Source organism: Pseudophryne corroboree, chromosome 11 (assembly GCF_028390025.1).
Source record: "Pseudophryne corroboree isolate aPseCor3 chromosome 11, aPseCor3.hap2, whole genome shotgun sequence".
NCBI lineage: Eukaryota > Metazoa > Chordata > Amphibia > Anura > Myobatrachidae > Pseudophryne > Pseudophryne corroboree.
Window position 1 is genome coordinate 273,668,249 of NC_086454.1, and position 10,222 is coordinate 273,678,470.

Sequence of the window (10,222 nt, forward strand, 5' to 3'; positions counted from 1 at the left end):
TTCGGACTGAAGGACCTGTCAACGAAAACTGACATGTCGTCTACTGTCACTGCATATGATTCTTTCACCATTGAAAGAATGGTGAAGGATTATATGAGTGACTGCATACAAGTAGGCACTTCAGACAGTCCGTTCGTATACTGGCAGGAAAAAGAGGCAATTTGGAGGCCCTTGCACAAACTGGCTTTATTTTACCTAAATTGCCCCCCCTCCAGTGTGTACTCCAAAACAGTGTTTAATGCAGCCGCTCACCTTGTCAGCAATCGGCGTACAAGGTTACTTCCAGAAAATGTGGAGAAGATGATGTTCATCAAAATGAATTATAATCAATTCCTCCGTGGAGACATTTACCAGCAATTGCCTCCAGAAAGTACACAGGGACCTGAGATGGTGGATTCCAGTGGGGACAAATTAATAATCTGTGAGGAGGGGGATGTACACAGTGAAAGGGGTGAGGAATCGGACAATGAGGAGGAGGTGGACATCTTGCCTCTGTAGAGCCAGTTTGTGCGAGGAGAGATTGATTGCTTCTATTTTGGTGGGGGCCCAAACCAACCAGTCATTTCAGTCACAGTCGTGTGGCAGACTCTGTCGCTGAAGTGATGGGTTCGTTAAAGTGTGCATGTCCTGTTTATACAACATAAGGGTGGGTGGGAGGGCCCAAGGACAATTCCATCTTGCGCCTCTTTTTTTTTTCTTTCATTTTTCTCTGCGTCATGTGTTGTTTGGGGACTATTTTTTTGAAGTGCCATCCTGCCTGACACTGCAGTGCCACTCCTAGATGGGCCAGGTGTTTGTGTCTGCCACTTGTGTCGCTTAGCTTAGCCATCCAGCGACCTTGGTGCACCTCTTTTTTTCTTTGCATCATGTGCTGTTTGGGGACTATTTTTTAAATCTGACATCCTGTCTGAAACTGCAGTGCCACTCCTAGATGGGCCAGGTGTTTGTGTCGGCCACTTGTGTCGCTTAGCTTAGTCACATAGCAACCTCATTGCGCCTCTTTTTTTCTTTGCATCATGTGCTGTTTGGGGACTATTTTTTAAATCTGCCATCCTGTCTGACACTGCAGTGCCACTCCAGGTGGTTGTGTCGGCCACTTGGGTCGCTTAGCTGCGTCACACAGCGGCCTCGGTGCAATTTTTAGGACGAAAAATAATATTGTGAGGTGTTCAGAATAGACTGAAAATGAGTGGAAATTATGGTTATTGAGGTTAATAATACTATGGGATCAAAATTCTATGATTTAAGCTGTTTTTGAGGGTTTTTTGTAAAAAAACACCCGAATCCAAAACACACCCGAATCCGACAAAAAAATTTCAGGGAGGGTTTGCCAAAACGCGTTTGAATCCAAAACACGGCCTCGGAACCGAATCCAAAACCAAAACACAAAACCCGAAAAATTTCCGGTGCACATCACTAGATGAGACCAAACATGGTTGCCCCCATGTTTGGTTCTGGAGGGAAAGTCTGTTTGTACTTAGCATGTGGATACCTGTTGTAATGGTGGCAGAGGTCACGGAGGACAGGAGACGCCATCTATGGAAACAGGTGGAACATGCTGTGAAGTCACCATGATAGTGCTACCGAGATCGCTGAAGGGAGACTGAAGTGAATCTATACAGTGCGCTGCACGCAGACTTCGCAAGTGGAATCCAGGCTTGGAGCACAGGGACAGCCTCAGAAGACACTTAGAAGGTAAAAACATGTGACTGATTACCCGGATCTTGACACAGTGATGCTTCCATATAAGTCCAGTGATACTGCCGTATAAATCCAGTCCAGTGGTACTGTCGTATAAATCCAGTGGTACTGCCATATTAATCCAGTGATACTGATATATAAGTCCAATGATATTGGTGTATATGTCCAGTGGTACTGCCATAAAGGTTCAGTGATACTGCCGCATATTCCAGTGGTACTGCCATATAAGTCCAGTGATACTGCAGTATAAATCCAGTCCAGTGGTACTGCCATATAAATCCAGTTGTGCTGCCATATGTGTCCAGTGGTACTGCCGTATAAGTCCAGTTCAGTGGTACTGCCATATAAGTCCAGTGATACTGCCGTATAAGTCCAGTGATACTGCAGTATGTGTCCAGTAGTACTGCCGTATAAGTCCAGTGGTACTGCCTTTTAAGTCCAGTGATACTGCCGTATATAAATCCAGTCCAGTGATACTGCCGTATAAATCCAGTGGTACTGCCGTATAAATCCAGTGGTACTGCCATATAAATCCAGTTGTACTGCCATATAAATCCAGTGATACTGCCATATCAGTCCAGTGATACTGCCTTATATGTCTAGTGGTACTGCCGTATAAGTCCAGTGATACTGCCGTATAAGTCCAGTGGTACTACCTTATAAGTCCAGTTCAGTGGTGCTGCCATATAAGTTCAGTGGTGCTGTCCTGTGCTGTATATTAGTTACTCCAAATAAAGGGGTTATTAATATTTAATCCAAATAATTTTTACAGGGTTTGCCCTGTGTGGTGTAGAGGTACGCTCTCCTGTGCTGCAGTTTGTTATTTAACTCAAGAAAAATAATGGAGAACAAAAATTTGGAGGATAAAATAGGGAAAGATCAAGAACCACTTCCTCCTAGTGCTCCTGCTGCCGCTGCTGTTGTTGCTGCTGGGAGTCGATTGTCATCCCAGAGGGGAAGTAGGAAGACCACTTGTACTACTTCAACTAAGCAAATGACTGTCCAACAGTCCTTTGCGAGGAAGATGAAATATGACAGCAGTCATCCTGTTGCAAAGTGGATAACTGAGGCCTTGACAGCTATGTTGGTGTTAGACGTGTGTCCGGTATCCGCCATTAGTGCAGTAGGACTGCAGTGCCACTCCTAGATCGGCCAGGTGTTTGTGCCGCACACTTGTTTCGCTTAGCTTAGTCATACAGGTACCTCATTGCACCTATTTTACTTCTTTGCATGATGTGCTATTTGGAGACTAGTTTTTTTAAGTGCCGTCCTGTCTGCCACTGCAGTGCCACTCCTAGATGGGCCAGATGTTTGTGCCACACACTTGTGTCGCTTAGCTTAGTCATACAGCTACCTCATTGCACCTCTTTTGCTTATTTGCATGATGTGCTGTTTGGGGACTAGTTTTTTTTAAGTGCCCTCCTGTCTGCCACTGCAGTGCCACTCCTAGATGGGCCAGGTGTTTGTACCGCACACTTGTGTCGCTTAACTTAGTCATACATCAACCTTGGTGCAACTTTTAGGACTAAAAACAATATTGTGAGGTGTGAGGTGTTCAGAAGAGACTGGAAATGAGTGGAAATTAATGTTATTGAGGTTAATAATACCGTAGGATCAAAATTACCCCCAAATGCTGTGATTTTAGCTATATTTATGTTTTTTTCGAAAATCATCCAGATCCAAAACCAAAACCCGAAAGCGTGGTTTTGGCAAAACCTATCCAGATCCAAAACACGAGCGGGGATCCAGATCCAAAAACCAAAACACAAAACACGATAAGTGCCCGCCGCACATCTCTGATTACATAGACTGCTTATACTGCATTACATATACTGCCTTATTACATAGACTGCCTGTATACTGCCTTATTACAATACACAAGTTCCACACAGAGCTGTACTTTGATATTCACCTGCATAAAAAAGCAGTACTGTACATCGCAAGTCAAGAGCATGTTAGTGAAAAGAAATGGTTAAAAATGTTTGACAGTTATTTTTTATAACTTAATGCTGACAGCTAACATAAGAGTTTACACGGAAAAGGTAGGTTTTTGATCCTGCACCGACCTAGATTCAAAGTACATAGGTAATCATATAGAAGCCAGAGATGGACAATGATTATTGGAAATTCCTTTCTGTCCGTATGGCGGTGCGCCCAGAGTCAAAGGAAAGGAAAACAACAGTATATGCACAAGGAGAAAAGTATGACTCTTGTTTGGGCGCACTCTTGTTTTATTATCTAAGTGTTAATTGATAAGTGATGTGCTTAACAGTTAATAATGTAGTCTTTATTTCTGCTCTTTAAAATACATGGGAACTCAACAGAACACATTAAACATAAATAGCCATTGATATGCCAGATGGGAGATATGTCTCCCAAAATTGTGAAATGTTCAGATCTTAATTATGCCTGGATAAATGCATATCGGAAGATAGCTACATACTATGCTGCTTCCGTCTGCCAAAGATCTGTACAAACTGTGTTTGTATTAATGCAGCCCTGAATTGGGTTAAATTAGTGAGTGGGAGAGCCCACAGACTAATTAGCAATTCTGATAATCAACCACTATCATAGATAAATTGTGACGAATAAAGGTTCAAGAAATAGTAGGATTAAGTATAAGTGGTGATACTGCTGTTGGTGTTGTTTCTATAGGGAGGGGAGTCTTCCTACTTCACTGGGTATTCCCTAGCAGGCGCCCGTCTAGGTACTGACCCACCCCACCTCCGTTTAGCTTCCAAGATCGGAGGAGATTGGGTGTGAACATAGGGGTATGGTCGTAGGAAGGTTTAACCCTATACCACCAATGAGAGTGCACCGAAACGGAACCTCCTCAGGAAAAGAGAGATAGGACTGCGTGTGGAAGGGGAATAGCAGCAGTTAGGTAGGTGTGAATCTGCTGTCCACGTTAGACTGAAGAGACGTGTCTCCTGAGGGGACACGCTCCCCAGAATCGTGGATGAGAGTTCAATTAACACTTAGATAATAAAATAAGAGTGCGCCCAAACAAGAGTCATACTTTTCTCCTTGTGCATATACTGTAGCTAACATAAGAGACTGTACTTTTTTCTGTAAAAGCAATACTTGTGAAATTCGCACCTTGCTATCGCAGTTTAGTATAACGTTGAGTCTGTGTGTGTAAAATCTGCTGTCCACAAAACACTTAATTGTTGAATGATTCATCCACATAAACATTTTACGATACATTATCATTAGCAAACACACAACACGTTTTCTTTAACATGCAAATAAATAAATAAATAAATAGAAATAGATGGAACAAAAAAAATACTTCTGTACATATACTGTAACTTGTATTCTTTCTTAACAAATATAAAGAAAAACATATTGTTTAATAGGCAGGAGTGTTTAACTTTTCCTCTATTCATCTTGGTGTAGACAACAATGATATTCAAGGACTGCCTGAGCAAACAAGTAAAGACCCATCATCTAGATTAGTTCGGATTTGTACACATTAAAGAGACATGTGACGACATGGTGAGGAAAATAGATCTCATCTCATACACATAGTCAAGAGCACCATATTGATTATTTTATCTATATGGATACAGTATTCTGTATTTGTATTGGCATTGGGTAACACACTCATTGGCTACTTTGTCAGGTACACTTGTACACCAGCTCACTAATCCCCATATCTAATTATCTAATCATGAGTCATCAACTTATGCATACAATTATGTAGGCATGGTTAATAGGTTTGGTTGATGTTAGGATCAGAATGGGGAACAAATATGTACAGTAATATCTAAATGACTTTGACCATTGTACAAAGAATGATGCACAAGATGAAAGTATTGAATTAGCAGAATTATTGGGGTGTTAAAGATAGAGGCTAGAAGAGAATGGCCAGACTGCTTCAAGATGACAGGAAGGAAATAGTAACTGAAATAACCACGTGTCACAATATTTTTATGCAAAAGAGAATATCTGAATACATACAGTAGCACATCAAACCCTGAAGTGGATGGGCTACAGCAGCAGGAGACCACACCAAGCTCCACTCCTCCTGTCAGCTAAAAACAGGATACTGAGGCTACATTGGGCACCAGCTCACCAGCACTGGACACTAAACACTGCCTGGACTGACGAATCTCCATTTCTGCTGTGACATACAGATAGTAAGGTCAGAAATTGGCGAAAACAAAGAGAATCCAAGTATCCACACTGGTTTGTGTCAACAATTCCGGCTGCTGCTGGTGGTGGTATTGGTGTGGGGAATTCTTTATTATATTTTTTGGCACACGTTAGGACCATTATCACTTCAATGTAAATGTCCACCTCACAGCTCACAATACTGTTTTCATCAATAGTGGCCAAAGGCTGCAGTGATCTGGTTGGTTATTAAGGGGCACAGCAGTGGCACAAACACACGGCAGTTTATAGCACATCTATGAAACATTGCCACAGCATACTGGGGTACAGTGCACAGAACAGTATGAACAATAGATCTATATATTATTATTATTTTTTTTAACTCGCAGCTCAGTTCTAACTGTGTGGAAACACAGAGCTTTGAACAAAGGGAACTAGGGTAAAGCGCACCAAAACTGTACAAACATTAGCACTTAACTATATATATATTTTTTTTTTTAACTTGCAGCTTTGTTCAAACTGTATGAATCACAGGGCTTATAGATGCACATGAACAAAGCGCACTAGGGTAAACTGCACCACACTGTACAAACAATAGAACTTAACTTTTTTATTTTTTTATTTTTCTGTTTTTTTTTTAACTTGCAGCTTGGTTTAAACTGCATGAATCACAGGTCGTATAGATGCACATGAACAAAGCACACTAGGGTAAAGTGCACCAAACACTACGAACATTAGAATTATATACCTTTTATTTATTTTTCTGTTTTTTAACTTGCAGCTTGGTACAAACTGTGTGTATCACAGGGCTTATAGATGCACATGAACAGTGCACTATTGTAAAGCACACCAAACAGTACAGTGTACAGTGGAGTATATACAGTCACTATACAGAGCACAGATATTTGTGAGTCTGGACACAGCACAGCCAATACAGCAGAGTATAAAGCAGCATTCTGCAGTGTGAAGTATACCCCCATACACAGTCACTATAGAGCACAGCAACTTGTGAGTCTGGTCACTTCACAGCCAATACAGCAGAGTATAGTGCAGCATTTAGCAACATGCAGTGTGCCCCCATACACAGTCACTATACAGCACATCCACTTGTTATTCTGAAAAGAGCACATCATTATAGCAGAGTATAGTGTAGCATAAAGCAACGTGCAGTGTGTCCCCATACATAGTCACTAAAGAGCACAGCCACTTGTGAGCCTGGACCCAGCACATTATCAAAGCAGAGTACAGTGCAGCATTCAGCAACGTGCCTCCATGCACAGTTACTATAGAGCACAGCCACTTGTGAGTCAGGATACAGCACATCCTTACAGCAGAGTACAGTGCAGCATACAGCAGTGTGCATTAATGTGAAATGACACCAAGTCCCGGCTGCAGTGCCTTATATAGAATCCAAGTCCCGAGAGAATCAAATGTTGGGATCCAAGTCTGGCAGAAACACCCGAGCTGTTGCTCAGGTAAACTTGTACCCCCAATGTTTGGAGCAGTCCAGATTCCTTGGAATCCAGACCGCTCATGTCTAGTGTAAATAGGTAAATTATGCCACCTGTGTTCTCTACAGGGTTTTTTTTCACAATGGGGGTGAAGGCTACTAAAGGGGGGAATTCAGTTGATTGCTGGAAATTTAAATAAACGACATGGCGCAGGTATTTTGCCACAGCCAGGGGTCTTGCTATTCAATTACAGCACAAAAAAGAGACGATGGTTACTATAGAAATAACAGCATCTTTTTTTTCACGTACCCCCAGAGGAAGTCTGATTTTTCTAAAATTGTTAATTATAGAAAAAAAATCACTGGGACTTACCCTGGAACCCAAGTGACACCCCCCCCCCCCCTGAGGACTAATTAAGCCATTGAAAGTTTCTAATTAGCTTATTTAGTCTGTAATTATTCATTTTCCGAAGTGGGTTCTTCTCCCGTGTGGAGATATAGACTCCTGCAGCAGCGGTGAGATTGTGAGTGTATTTTGAGTGTCTGTGAATATGTGTAATGTGTGTGAGTGAGTGTGTGTGTATGACCCTTGATGTGTGTGTGAACCCCCACCATGTGGAGTGTCATTGCCCTGGAGGCAGCAGCTGGGAGAACATCTCCCAGCAGCCCCCATGCCTCCCAGCAGCCCCATCCCCAGTGTAAAGACTGTGACCACTGGGAGCCTCGGAGACCTCCAGATGCCACGAGACAGGTAAGTATCATGTAATTGTATTATTTTTTATTCTTGTTGTGGGGTTTTCAGCTTTGAATACCCTGCAACCATTTTTTTAAATTGGATCCTTCTTGTATTAGGAGCATGCATACCCGCAGTAATCCAAAATTGGGCACAAGATCCGCAAGGTTTTTTACCTAGCTAAGTCTCATGCCCAATTGATTGCCAGCTGTTACCTAATACTTCTTATGGTATTTGTAGCTGTAAATAGGTTAACCCACCTCTCAATTAGATTTTTTTTTTTATTACTGCAGTTCTGTTATAACTTCATGAGCGATAGGTCTACAGCTCTTGGTTGGGGGCAGCATCCCTGTCTGCGGCTATTGTAGTCCACCCTTGGGAACATTTCAAGCAGATAAATAAAACCCATTACAAATACACCCTGAGGTTTTTATTACTAACGGCAGGCTATACTAAGCACTTAAATGTTGTCAAACCTCTGAAAACTACCACAATCCCCATATTAATCAAGCTCCGGAAAGCAAAACTTTACAGAGCTTGTGCCCGACAGGCATTGCCATCTATAGATGGTGATGCCTATAGGTTTCTTTCCGCAGACATCCCCAGAGATGGTGTTGACGGCTTCACATGAGCAATAGGACTCCCGGGTCATAAACCCTAAAGTCCTGTCAATGCAAGGGACAGCTCTTACTGTTTAACAAAGCTGGTCCTTTTTATTTTTATTTTTTGTATTTTCTGGTAAGTTAAAATGAATATCTCCTCTGTTACTTCTGAAAATGACTTTCTTGAACATAAGAAGCGCACTATTTATGCATCATTTTCAGCAAAACACATTGCATGTAATCAAGGATAAGGGGGATCTTTGCAATATCCAGAGTGAAAATCTCAGTTTCCATCTGCTCTTAATGTTTTTTTTTTTTCTTTAGTCATATTTTTTATTTTTATTTTTTATTCTGTCTCAGAACCGGGTATTATCCAAACAAAAATGGACAAATAATGGACTTTTCTGGTCAGGTATAACTATGACTTCATATCCATATACAGAGCATTTTAACCTCTTTCCTGATTTACATGTGCCCTCTATTTCCACTATTGAAATGGTCTTTCTACGAAGATTGCTATCCATTCCTGTCTCTGCATGAATCCAATCAGAATGTTCTCACTTCTCTCACAATAAATCATTGACAGTCTTCACATCTCTTTTTCTTGTGTTTTTTTTTTTTAGGTCTATACCGTGGAACAGGCTTTTCAGTCTAGTGAAAGCCGCACATTCAGTCTACTTGACTTAATTTGAAATAATATACTTCCCTTCTATTGTTAATATTATAAATTAGGTTATATCATTCAGTCATCTAATTGCTACTATATTTTACCTGCAGTTGCTGTCGATTGCTGTGGCTAACTTGTCGTTATTTCAAGAGGTTAACATCCAGCTAAGGGCTCTATTCATGATTAAATGGCTCCTAGCCATACTTTTGAAAAGATATTTGTTAAAAATCAAAGGTTGGCAGCAGGGACTCAATTTTTCGGCTTGCAAATGAAAATGTATGCTTAAACGAAACAATGCATTCTTTGTGTTTGCTATGTTTTTATTTTTCATATACAGAACTTTACTCCTAAATTAATATATGGTCGTAAAACCTGCTGTCACTGGCAAGAGAGGATGAGTAAATAGATAAGACATTTCTTTTTCAGAAATGCCAAAAATAATGAAATAAGACCGAAGCTTCAGGCTATTTACAGTCATCATGTAAGGATTATGTAGACACTAGTATATTATCAGTTTAACCATATAACGCAATCAGACCCTCTTAACAGCAATGTTCCCTTGAAAATGAGTGATCTGGAATTGAAAGACAATACAGTTTAATCTATTGAGGGCTCCCCCCTAAAGGTCTGATCTGTTGGAGATTTTGTGATGACTGTGGGGCAGATGTACTAAACCTTTGAGAGTGAAAAAGTGGAGAGAGATAAATGGCCAACTAGTCAGCTCCTGTCATTTTTCAAACACAGCCTGTAACATGGCAGTTAGGAGCTGATTGGCTGGTACTTTATTTATCTCCACTTTATACATCTCCCCCTGTAACTGTAACACTTCCAGATCAGGGAACAGTGGGGCAGATGTATTAACCTGGAGAAGGCACAAGGAAGTGATAAACCAGTAATAAGTGCAAGGTGACAAACGCACCAGCCAATCACCTCCAATATGTAAATTAACAGTT